General features: G+C 51.8%; 4 non-coding genes and 1 pseudogene across 4 annotated transcripts; all 5 read right to left on the bottom strand.

Annotated features, from left to right (window-relative positions):
- Nucleotides 1–9516: 9516 nt before the first annotated feature.
- On the bottom strand, nucleotides 9517–9635 carry LOC142907571 (5S ribosomal RNA). The gene has a single exon (XR_012931097.1). It is a non-coding gene; the product is annotated as a 5S ribosomal RNA (ribosomal RNA).
- Nucleotides 9636–9887: 252 nt separating this feature from the next.
- On the bottom strand, nucleotides 9888–10006 carry LOC142907532 (5S ribosomal RNA; annotated as a pseudogene).
- A 186-nt stretch (nucleotides 10007–10192) lies between these two features.
- Nucleotides 10193–10311, bottom strand: LOC142907564 (5S ribosomal RNA). The gene has a single exon (XR_012931090.1). It is a non-coding gene; the product is annotated as a 5S ribosomal RNA (ribosomal RNA).
- Nucleotides 10312–10564: 253 nt separating this feature from the next.
- On the bottom strand, nucleotides 10565–10683 carry LOC142907552 (5S ribosomal RNA). Its single transcript, XR_012931078.1, has one exon. It is a non-coding gene; the product is annotated as a 5S ribosomal RNA (ribosomal RNA).
- Nucleotides 10684–11115: 432 nt separating this feature from the next.
- On the bottom strand, nucleotides 11116–11234 carry LOC142907568 (5S ribosomal RNA). Its single transcript, XR_012931094.1, has one exon. It is a non-coding gene; the product is annotated as a 5S ribosomal RNA (ribosomal RNA).
- Nucleotides 11235–13095: the final 1861 nt, after the last annotated feature.

Below are 13095 nucleotides of genomic sequence, written 5' to 3'. Positions count from 1 at the left end.
CATCCACGTCAACATTCTATGATCATTGTACTTAAACGTCGGCTGCACCCTCAGAATTGCATGGAAAGCTTGTGAGAGGAGCACACGGACCTTGGAATATGTACGACCCAAAGACATCATTGCGAGGGTGACCTTGGCTAGGCAACGCATCTAGACGGCCATGTCATCAATGTTTTTTTTGTAATTATATACTAATTATATTTTATATCAAAGTAATTGTAGTGTAAATTTTGATTTAAAGCTTTCGTGACTGCAGTAATTCATATTCTTAGCACTTTCGGTAAAGTCACATTGAAGGGAAACAATAAAATAATAAAATATATAAAACAATAAAAATTTTCATGACGTTTCGACCATAACACTAATGGTCATCATCAGGTGTAAAAAACCAACGGCAAGAAACATTTGAAAGAAGTGGCGGTTTGCATTTATGTATTTATTTTTAAACGGTGTATTTATTTATAAAAAAAAACACGTTAGCACCACGGGCAGCGATTTGGCAGTTTATTTAGAAGGACGAGTCCATCTATGTTCTGAAAACGTGAACACAAAGCAGACCTTAAACACGGTAGGACCAACACCTCGGCCGTGGCAGATCATTGATATAATTCAGTAGGCTCACATGACATTGACTTCTCCAAGACAGAGGTTCTTTGTAAGCCATCTGGCTACCATGAGAGATTCGTTCATGAGGCTATCCACATATACAAGCATAGAGACAATTTCAACCGAGAAGATGGATTCTGGCTTAGCAATCATTGGAAGGATTTGATTAACCATTTCAGGTCTTAATTGATTGTTCACGCTTACAGTGGCTTTCAGACAGCATACATTAATTTTTCGTCTCCCCCCTCCTCTTTTCAGAACATAGATGGACTCGTCCTTCTAAATAAACTGCCAAATCGCTGCCCGTGGTGCTAACGGGTTTTTTTAAAATGAATAAATACACCGTTTAAAAATAAATACATAAATGCAAACCGCCAATTCTTTCAAATGTTTCTTGCCGTTGGTTTTTCACACCTGATGACCATTTGTGTTATGGTTGAAACGTCGTGAGAATTTTTATTGTTTTATATATTTTATTATTTTATTGTTTCCCTTCAACGTGACTTTACCGAAAGAGCTAAGAATATATAATTGTAGTGTTCTACGATGGGGGCGGAGCCTGCAGAAGACGGGGGCGGGGCCACATAGGCCGTGGCAGTGACGTCACCAGAGGGCGGGGCTCAAGGCCTGGACCGTTGGCGACAGTTGGAGCGGGGTGGCAGTTGCCATGGCTACCCGGGTTTGTTGTTGCCCACCCACATCGCTATAATAAAGACTTTACTTGTTTACTTAGCGCTCGTTTATCATTGATTTACTTATTTATCGTTACCGAGACTATCCTTATGACTTAATTACTTGTTAAATAGATAGCAACTCGTCACGTTCTTTAGAAGGAAAACCAAAGAGGCAAATTTACACATAAGTGCTTCTGGCAGATGTGGCCACAGGCCAAAGAGACACGCACATTGATGTACTCATCGTCGGTATTAAATTATTGTTTACTATCGATCAAGGACGGGCACGTCAAAGTTATTTGAGGAAAGTGAGTGGTGGTGCTGATTGGTACTCGCTATGAGCACCTGCCCCTAGTCTGTTACGGCTACACGGGGGGTTTCTGTCCTTGTCTCTGGTCAGAATCAGAATCTGAATCTATATTCATACTGGAGGAATACGATGAACTATACAGCTCGTTTTCAAAGATGTTCAGTACCTTGGTTCGCCTCGTAGTCTGCGACCACTTCGGCCCAAGCGGCTGTGGAGGGGGACTTCGCAGGCTTCTCAGAATCCGGAGTCGAAAGGGAGGGAACGGGGGGGAGGCGGAGGAAGAAAATCGTGAAGCGTGTCGCTAAGCATGCTCCTCATATACAGCTACAGAGACGAAGATCCCCCTGGCAGCCTTGGACCAGTGCTGTGCTGAAGAGCAGCACGGCACACCACGCCTGGCCACCTTTGTCTCCCCTATGCTGATGTTTTCAACGGGGGCTCTTTACATAGGTGATGTTTTAACACGTTGAATCAGATACTGTAATCGTTTTGAGTCTGAGTAGACAAAGAGGAGGCCCATGACTTTTTCACTAAATACCAACCACCGTGGAATATAAATTCGCGCTACTCCTCTAGCGACACAACAGCCCTGCCTACTCCCCACACAGGAATCTACACACACACACAGCAACACTCGCTCCACTCACCATGTCAATATCTTTTCGTGCAATATTCTCGTATGAGGTCATCATTTGGAAATCTTGAGCATCGCAAGAACGCAGCTCTCTGCTCAACGCCTCTGCTCAAAATGGCAGTTAGGACCACGTGACATCGGTTAGGGCCTCGTGACGGCGCGTCGGACAACTCGTTGCGAGGCAACTGGCGATTTGGGTGACGTCACGGCGAGTCACGTGCTCCTTGGTACACGAATCAGAGAGGAACCCAGCACACGAACCACTCACACGCGCCTCGCGCACCCTTCTGAACAGACTCTTGGTAGAAGGTGCACACACACACCCCAACAAATACACTTCGTATAACACGCGTGAATACGAATGTAAATAGATGTTCCATTGTCCGAATATTTATTTCAGATACCGACGTACAAATTAATTAGAATATGTATTTATACTGGAGAAATCCAATCAATAACTCACAAACCACCCACCCACCCTCTCAAGTTCTCAAGCATACAATAACCCATTCGCCAAGCCGTGCTGGCCTTCACAGATGCTTGCTCACAGCACCTGCCCTAATAATCTGTTAGGGCTGTTGGGGGGTAGGTGCTGCGGGATCTGTGTCTTTGTGTGGGCTGGTGAATGTGGGGAGCGGTAGTGTCGTGATTAACGCACTTCGCCACGAAGCCGGCCAATCAGTTCGATTCCCGCTCACGGCAAATACAAGTGACGATTGTCTGAATCGGTTATTGGCCTCGCTAATTCAGCCTGAAATCAACACGTTGTGTAAACATCACGACTAGGGAAACAAATGCGGCCGGGGATGGTGTTGGTCACTTATGCCCTCGTGTACCGTGCCGTTCTTCATAGGTAGTCGCTAACAGTACCTGCCCCAACATTCTGTTAAGGCTACACGGGGGATCTTTGTCTTTGTTTGTGAAAGTGTGGGGAGCGGTGGTGCAACGGTTAGCGCGCTGCGAACCTGGAGATCAGAGATCTCTGGCGCAGAGCGCGCTCTCATTGGTCAGTGGAGTCGTGACGTGATGCTAAGAGAGCGTGTTGATTGGGGTCGTCAGCTTGCAAAGGGCTCGATGCTGGAGCCGTGTTCATAACAAACTCGACGCTCGTGGTTTGTATCATTGCAGAATGCCGCATCAAAGTCAAGTGGCTATGAGCTGCTTTGGTGTCCTTAAGTGCTGCTCCTTTCTCAAGAAAATACCCTTCCAAAAAAAGATACTCGATTAAAACCACGAGAGACCGTGCAGTGGTTGTTTTGGCACCATTCAGTATACATCATCTAAATAAGATGTTAATCTTTGAAACTGCACATTTTTTAAGATGTAATAACGAGGTCATAACAAGTGTCAGATGTAAAACCTCTTTCCATTGTTTGGATTTCACTTCCCCATAATTCGGGTGCAAATTATCGCAACATTCAAATATCGTGTACAGAATATGCTCTTTGTTGAGACCACGAATGAAATAGATTTTACTGCATGGTTGTTCGAAACCATGACTCTGAAATCGTTTTGGTACACAACTATGCACTGCGAAAACCTACCGACAGAAAACATGTTTTTGTAACCAAACGCTCAATGCTGAGAGCGTTTGGTTATGAAAATATTTGTGCGAGTGTGCTGCACGGGACTTTGCCTTGGCTCGAGATTAACCACCGGTCTTGCCACGTCCAGACATGGTGAGGACGACGAGGACACATTGAAAAGGAGACTCGGGCTGGTGTACTTCAACTTATTTATTTCGTTGTCACCGCTCGTACATTACAGCAACACTCATCATCAAACCAACCCAGTTCCACGTTTTTCAGCCACTTTTAAACCTCTTCTCCACCAATTACCTTTCTCCCACTTCTCGCTCTTTCCCGATCCGCTCTCCGCACCAATCCGATCCGAGTGTCAACCACTCACTCATCAGATTGCGTTTCGTGCACGTCGTGCTCACACCCCGATCTCTCTTCCCCGCCCGAGCGTGCCGCGTGCGTGACGTGGTGATCCCTGACCTCCGACCCTTGATGCGTTAGGCATGCGTGATGTCGAGTGCGGAAGGTATGCGTGCTGTTTGTGTTGTGCGAGTGTGTGAGGATGGGTGACACATCCTCTATATCACCGCTTTCTCGGTTGAGACAGAGCCCTCCTCGGCTACTGCAGCTGCTGCAGTAGCAGCAGACGGCGCCTCACGCAACCGCGCATCGCTCGCGACTCCCGAGCAGAGCGCGCGGCTGCGATTCTACGAGAAGAAGAGCCCGGTCCACTCTCACGAGGAACTGGCGCGCAACATCAAAACACGTTTCGGGCAATTACCCTTCCCAAAGCACTCTATAATCAGATCGGCACAGCCGCAGAGAACGCAGGAGGGACGCGATATTGTGAGGGACGTGGGCCCCTGGCTCCCCCTCCGGGGGAGGGTTGATCTCGGGAGAGCTGCAGGTTCCGGACTCCTCGCTCATGTGAGAGTCGCCGCTATCCAACTGCTCACTCGTGGGGAGAGGGCTGCCGCTCCCCAGCTCCTCTCCTCGCGCTGGAGCCCCTCGGGTCCGCAGGTTCTGTTTGGGGGGCATAGCTCGGGGCTGGCGCATGGCTGCCTGGAATCAATATGTCGCTTCTCAGCCACTCAAACGCGACGTATCCGTTCACACAACCCCACGCACCACTCGCACGCGCTGAAGAGGGGGTCAGAGGGCAATGACGTCCTTCGCACACGCGTTGCCACCGAGGGCGGGCAATGGAGATTGTTTAAAGGGCTGTAGGGATAATCCCACGTGTACCCAGGCGAGTCCACCGTCGCTCACCGCGGGCACACGCTAAACAAAGGCAGTATGGATAATTGTGCGTGTACGCCGCCTGTCTACCTAACGCACACATTAAACACAAGGGCGGATGAGTAACCTCCCGTGCCCCTGTACGAGTCCGCCGCCGCTCGCCACACACACACGCTAATCACGAGCTATGCGCAGGGGCGAGCTCAAACACGTGGGTAAATACACACTCGCGCACAAACACAGGGTACGACGCAGGAACCCCGGTCGGGCCCGCACACAATGGCCGCCTCAACAGAGTTACCCACGTGCAAATCCCCGTACCACGACGAGCGGACTCACACCACCATGTGCCCGTTCCACACTCGCAGAAACCACATAACAAGGTTTGTTGATCACTGACGATTTATTCCTGGCGTGTCTGTGGGCTACTATTACCCGAGTCAGTCCGAGTCAGCAGGGCAGGTTTAACCTATCTCCCGATGGTCTAAAGCTGATCTACCTCGTCCCCTTGGAGTGAAACTCCCCACTCTCGCTTTCGTACTCACGTTCCGCCTGCGATGCGTGGGCCGTCGCGGAGAGACGAGGCTGCACGAGGTTCTTGCGGGGAGCGGGGCCTGGCTTCGCTGAGACTCGTCCCACGGACGACCCAGTGGCCGGCAAGCTGACTGCTCCGATCGCTCATTTGAGGAGAACGCGAACCCCCATCGTCGCTCTCCTCTCCCATTTTATCCCTCTCTACATCAAAGGTCTGCCCGGCTAACCCGCGATACCCCACCGCCATTGGTGCGCCCACCTCGGTGCCTTCACAGACGTCTGCTTCCCTCTCTACCCATCAACAGGGGCCGCCGTTGGGCCATTGCCATTGGCCACGGCGTGCAAGCGTACTTTTCCGGCCAATCGGATGCTTCCCCTGGTGCTCGTGTGGACCTAACCGCGGTGACTGAGTAGCCTTATCGTGAGCATGCAATTGCACGTCAATTCACGGCTCTGTGGTGTAATTCAACCTGGGGGAAGTCGGCCAATTCCCTGGCCCCAGGAAACCGTGAGGGATGTCCCTACGAAGAAGGCCCCTGGGTGAAAACCTGGAGGCCAGGTGACTTCCCCACGAGGTCCTACGTGGGGGGTGTGTGTGTTGTGTGTGCTCATTTTGGGGATGGTGAGGGAGAAGCAGCTTCGGCCTGCACGCTCTCCCGTGGTGGCGTTGCAGGCATGGCCCCGACGGAGCGGCTTCGCTGCTATGGCACCACATAGCCCGCCGAGGTGCCAGTCTCCGTCCTGGGTTGACTGGAGCATCTCGCCTGGGTTGCCCCCACGAGGTAGCGCCGCGGGGTCGGCGGGACTCGCCCGGCCCTCGTGGCTGGCCTCGGGGGTGGTGGCTCCGTCTTTTGGGCTTTTAGCGGCGGTCTCTTCCTCCATTCCAATGGCTCCTCTCGTCCCTCGGCACCTGTGGGCTGGGGAACAAACTCAGAGGCAGCAGGGTTTAGGTGCCATCGTCCCCGCCCCCCCTGGCCTGGGCCGTGACCCCTCGGGGCCGAGCATGGAGGGTGTTGGGACCCCGGGATTTCGGGGTACCCAAACTGCGGGGTTCTCCCTCGCTGGGGCTGCCTTCCATGGTTTTAATTGGCGGACGTTGACCACCATCTCTCGGCCCCTGTCTCCGCCGTGAATCAGCACCGTCCAGGGGGAGATCTGCCGCCCCACGGTCCAGGGTCCGCGCCAGTAGGTGGTCAGTTTCCCCAGCTGTCCAGCCCCGACACGAGGGGTGTATAGCCACACCTTAGAGCCCGCCGAGTAGAAGGGGGGCTCCATAAGGGGTCGGGCGCCCTGCTCTTGGTGCCGATGCGCGGCCTCTCCTTGTGGGTAGGCCCCGCCCCGGGCCCCTCGCAGAGTCTCCATCAGGTGCTCCACGGGGCGGCTCCCCTCATCCCGTTGCAGTGGGGGAACGCCGAACAGCAGATCTGCAGGTAGACGAGACTCACGGCCACACATCATTAGGAACAGGGTCTGTCCCGTAGACGTGTGTACTGTGGTGGCGTAGGAGAACAGGGCATAGGGGAGGTGTTCGTCCCAGTCCTGCTGAGTTGCGGCCACCATGCATTTGAGCTTCCCAGCTAAGGTCTGGTTCATACGCTCCACCATACCGTTCACCTGGGGGTGCTACGCCGTGGTTCGGTCCTTCTGGATTCCGAACTCGCGGCACAGCGCCTGAAACAGCTCTGCCTCGAACTCACTACCTTGCTCGGTAATGACCCATTCGGAGATCCCGTGCTTAAGTACGTAGTGCTCCACGAATGCCCAGACCACCACAAGAGCCGTCTTATCGGGGATGGCCACCGCCACGGGATAGCGTGCGAAATACTCTACCGGTGGGATCGCGGAAATGGCCCCTGTAGGTCGATCCCAACCAGCTGGTTTGTCCGACTGACGCGGAACGGCCTCAGGGGTACCTGATATTGTGCCGGTTTCGGCCCGCATTGCTGACACGCGCGGTAGTCCTGTACCCAGGCGGCCACGTCTTGCACCAATTTGGGCCAGAGATATTGGCGACGCAGGGTCTCCCGAGTGCGCCGTTCCCCATCATGGCCCCCGAGCAGGTGGTCGTGCACCAGCCATAGCAGCTGGGGTCGCACCTGGGAGGGAACACAGATGCACCCTCTTACCACCCCGTTCTGCACACACAACCGGGCATACAAACCACTCCAGGGTCCTGGTAGGGTGCTCTTCTTCTCCCGCAGGGCCACTTCCACTGCCGCCAGATCCGGGTCCCGTTGCTGGGTCTGTCTCAACTGCTCGTCGTCCAGGCCCGGGAAGGCGCAGCCGACGTCCTCTTGGATCCGCCCGGTCAGGGTGGGGCAGTCCGTCGGCTCCTTCTGTAGGGGTCTCCGCGGCGCATACTGCACTCTCTCTCGCGAGAGGGGGGTTAGTCTCAGTGCGCTCCCGGGGGGGCGTTGCCTGTTGGCAGCGTCCCCCATGAAGCATGGGCAGGCCTCCTCTGCCCTCGTCTCGGCGCACACCATGGGCTGCCTCGACAAGGTGTCCACATTTTCGTGCATCCGCCCAGCCCGGTACTCGATCTGCAGGTTGTATTCCTGCAGCTGCGCCAGCCATCGGGCCATCTGCCCCTGCGATTTCTTGAATGTGAGATGGAGCTGCAGAGCATAATGGTCACTCCGCACCCGACATTTTCTGCCATACAAATACGGCCAGAACTGTTTACATGTGAAGATCACGGCATACAGTTCCTGACGGGTCACGCAATAGTTCAGCTCGGCCCTGCTCAGGGTCCAGCTGGCGTATGCGATGGCCCGTTCCATCCCATCCTGCACCTGTGACAACACCGTGCCCAGCTCATAGCTGCAGGCATCGGTGTCCAAAATCAAATCGGTGGAAAAATCCGGGAAAGCCAGGGTGGGGGTATGGGTGAGGTGGTCTTTGAGGGTGGTGAAGGCCGTCAGGCGGCCTCCGTCCACTGATAAGGGTTCTTAGGGGAAGTGAGTTGGGTGAGGGGGCGTGCAATCTCGCTGAATCCCTTTACAAATCGACGATAATAGGTGGCGTGCCCCAAGAATGACCTGATCTCCGTCAGGTTCCTTGGCCATGGCCATTCCACTATGGCGCGTACCTTCTCCGGATCGGTGCGCAACCCTGCCTCGCTGATTCGGTGTCCAAGGTACCCCACCTCGTGCTGCGCAACATAACACTTACGTGGCTTGAGTTTGAGATGGGCTGCTCGCAGTCACTGGAACACCTCTCATAACCTGGACCAGTCCTCAGACAGAGATATACTGAACACTATCACGTCAACCAGGTAAATTAGGCACTGTTCCCACTGCAAGCCCCGCATCACCAGCTCCATCAACCACTGGAACGTCGCAGGCACATTAGTGAGTCCGAACGGGAGTATCCGAAACTCAAACAGTCCCATCGGTTTGGTAAATGCAGTCTTTGGCCGATCCTCCTCCGCCATATCCACCTGCCAGTACCCGGATGCTAGATCGAGGGTGGAAAAATACCACGCCACCGCGAGGCTGTCAAAGGTGTCATCGATGCGGGGGATGGGGAAGGCATCGCCGAGGGTGACTGCGTTCAACTTTCGGTAATCAACACAAAATCGGGTCGACCCATCCTTTTTCATCACCAGTACCACCGGGGCAGACCAGGGGATCGCTGAGGGTAGGATTATGTTATCTCGGAGCATTTCCACGATGGCCTCTTTAATCTGGGCCCGTTCAGGCGCGCCCACTCGGTATGCGGGGAGTTTAATTGGTCGGGCGGCACCGGTGTCAATTTGGTGCTTAACAAGGTCAGTCCGGCCCACATCCGAATCGTGCTCACTGAACACGTCGGCGTCATCGCTCATGAAAACGTTTATTCTGAGCTCCTGGTTTAGCCCCGAATGAGTGGCATCAAACAGTATTTTACAATAAAATATTGATCCCAATGCAGTACACCATATCGACGTGAAATTGGCAGGTGCACTCACTGGATGAGACGAAGTGTAAAAAGCGACCCATCCAGATACAACAATGCAAAAGCCTACAACACCTGGTATTCCCAGGCAGTCTCCCATCCAAGTACTAACCAGGCTCGACTCTGCTTAGCTTCCGAGATCAGACGAGATCGGGCGCATTCAGGGTGATATGGTCGTAGGCCATGCTTGGAAAGACCTGTCGCACATTCAGATGTATAAAACAATCAACATTCAACTATACTTCTGGAGGTCATCGCTCATAAAACCTTTATTCTGAGCTCCTGGTTGAGCCCCGAAAGAGTGGCATCAAACATTATTTTACGATAAAATATTGATCCCAATGCAGTACACCATATCGACGTGAAATTGGCACGTGCACTCACTGGATGAGTCGAAGTGTAAAAAGCGACCCATCCAGATCCAAAAATACAAAATCCTACAACACCTGGTGTTCCTAGGCAGTCTGCCATCCAAGTACTCACCATGCTCAACCCTGCTTAGCTTCCGAGATCAGACGAGATTGGGCGCATTCAGGGTGATATGGTCGTAGGCCATGCTTGCACACACCTGTCACACATTCAGATGTATAAAACAATTAAAGTTCAACTATATTTCTGGAAATCATCGCTCATGAATACGTATATTCTGAGCTCCTGGTTGAGCCCCGAATAAGTGGCATCAAACAGTCTGGATGAGTCGAAGTGTAAAAAGCGACCCATCCAGATATAACAATGCAAAAGCCTACAACACCAGGTATTCCCAGGCAGTCTCGCATCCAAGTACTAACCAGGCTCGACCCTGCTTAGCTTCCGAGATCAGATGAGTTCGGGCGCATTCAGGGTGATATGGACGTAGGCCGTGCTTGCAGAGACCTGTCGAACACTCATATGTATAAAACAATCAACATTCAACTATACTACTGGAGGTCATCGCTCATGAAAACGTTTATTCTGAGCTCCTGGTTTAGCCCCGAAAGAGTGGCATCAAACAGTATTTTACGAGAAAATATTGATCCCAATGCAGTACACCATATCGACGTGAAATTGGCAGATGCACTCACTGGATGAGTGGAAGTGTAAAAAGCGACCCATCCAGATCCAAATATACAAAAGCCTACAACACCTGGTATTCCCAGGCAGTCTCCCATCCAAGTACTAACCAGACTCGACCGTGCTTAGCTTCCGAGATCAGACGAGATCGGGCGCATTCAGGGTGATATGGTTGTAGGCCATGCTTGGAAAGACCTGTCGCACATTCAGATGTATAAAACAATCAACATTCAACATAACTTCTGGAGGTCATCGCTCAAAAAATCTTTATACTGGTAGGAACGAAGTTGTAAACTGAGTGTACCAGCCTGCAATAGATTAATGTGTCCGTACGTCCGTCCGTCCCCTTTCAATACTTTAACGAAGTGAAATCTCGTGCTGTTGGGTGTATAAAATCAGTAATAGACAGCGCAGAGACTTGTCCTACCAGCCCACCCTGCAGGGACCTGTTTCTGAGCTCCTGGTTGAGCCCCGAAAGAGTGGCATCAAACATTATTTTACAAGAAAATATTGATCCCAATGCAGTACACCATATCGACGTGAAATTGGCAGGGGCACTCACTGGATGAGTCGAAGTGTAAAAAGCGAGCCATCCAGATCCAAGTAAACAAGAGCCTACAACACCTGGTATTCCCAGGCAGTCTCCCATCCAAGCACTAACCAGACTCGACCCTGCTTAGTTTCCGAGATCAGACGAGATCGGGCGCATTCAGGGTGATATGGTCGTAGGCCATGCTTGCAAAGACCTGTCGCACATTCAGATGTATAAAACAATCAACATTCAACTATACTTTTGGAGGTCATCGCTCATAAAACCTTTATTCTGTGCTCCTGGTTGATCCCCAAAAGAGTGGCATCAAACAGTCTGGATGACTTGATTCGAAGCTTTCGTGACTGCAAGAATTACTCTTTGTTTTTTTCGGTAAAGTCACGTATAAATAAAAAATAATAAAATAACAATAGCATACGACGTTTCGGTTGCAACACAAGCAGCCATCATCAGGTACAGAAGAGCTAAATTTACGAGAGAGAGGAAACACATAACCCCAGATGTATATACAGACACCCAAGTAGGGGGGAACTAATACAGATACAACAGGGTACAACAGAGAGAGAAGCATACCAAACAATCAGGGTTTAGCATAATTTGGAAACCATATAAAGCAACACAGACGGTCGGTCAAAACACAATTAACGCATAGTCTGGTTGATTACGCTATTTCAAAGATTGTTAAATTGCAAGTTAAGTATGAAATTTAAAATACAGACTGCGCACACACACACATAGACATCCAAGTAGAGTGAACCAGCACAGACACGCACACAGTGAAGTCGCCTTAAATAGGCAGAGAAGGTGAGGCTGAGAGACAATGGGACAAATTAGCATGAGGTATGCATGGAACAAAGGGGGCACGGCAGCACACACTCGGAAACACCAAGGCCCACACACAGGCAGAGACAGCACAGAGACACAAATCCAAGCCAAGACACAAAGGCAGATGCACAAGCAGAGACAACACAAAGACACAGACCTAATACCTCCCTTAGAGGTGGTTCAGACTTGATTCGAAGCTTTCGTGACTGCAAGAATTACTCTTTGTTTTTTTCGGTAAAGTCACGTATAAATAAAAAATAATAAAATAACAATAGCGTACGACGTTTCGGTTGCAACACAAGCAGCCATCATCAGGTACAGAAGAGCTAAATTTACGAGAGAGAGGAAACACATAACCCCAGATGTATATACAGACACCCAAGTAGGGGGCGTGGATGGAGTGGGGGGTGAGAGTGGATGGTGTCGCGGTGAGAGTGGATGGTGTCGGGGTGAGTATGGATGTTGGAGAGGTGATCGTGGCTGGTGTACGAGTGAGCGTGGATGGTGTAGGGGTGAGCGTGGCTGGTGTAGGGGTGAGCGTGGATGTTGTAGGGGTGAGAGTGGATGTTGCAGGAGTGAGCGTAGATGGTGTAGGGGGTGAGCGTGGAGGTTGTAAAGGTGAGCGTGGAGGTTGTAAAGGTGAGCGTGGATGGTGTAGGAGTGAGCGTGGATGTTGTAGGGGTGAGAGTGGATGGTGTCGCGGTGAGAGTGGATGGTGTCGGGGTGAGTATGGATGTTGGAGAGGTGAGCGTGGATGGTGTAGGAGTGAGCGTGAATGTTGCAGGAGTGAGCGTGGATGTTGTAGGGGTGAGCGTGGATGGTGTAGGGGTGAGAGTGGATGTTATATGAGTGAGCATGGACATTGTAGATGTGAGTGTGGATGGTATAGGGGAAAGCGTGGATGGCGTAGTGGTGAGCGTGGATGGTGTAGGGGTGAGCGTGGATGTTGTTAGAGGTGAGCGTGGATGGTGTAAGGGTGAGCGTGGCTATTGTAGGGGTGAGCGTGGATGTTGTAGGGGTGAGTGTGGATGGTGTAGGGGTGAGCGTGGATGTTGCCGGAGTGAGCGTGGGTGTTGTAGGCGTAAACGTGGATGGTGTAGTGGTGAGCGTGGATGGCGTAGTGGTGAGCGTGGATGGTGTAGGGGTGAGCGTGGATGTTGTAGAGGTGAGCGTGGATGGTGTAAGGGTGAGCATGGCTATTGTAGGGGTGAGCGTGG

The sequence above is a fragment of the Petromyzon marinus genome, chromosome 79 (assembly GCF_048934315.1).
Source record: "Petromyzon marinus isolate PM22_M1 ecotype Great Lakes invasive population chromosome 79, UKy_Petmar_22M1.pri1.0, whole genome shotgun sequence".
Taxonomy (NCBI): Eukaryota; Metazoa; Chordata; class Hyperoartia; order Petromyzontiformes; family Petromyzontidae; genus Petromyzon; species Petromyzon marinus.
The sequence above is the reverse complement of the archived record's forward strand: the minus strand, read 5'-3'. Positions and strand labels throughout refer to the sequence as shown.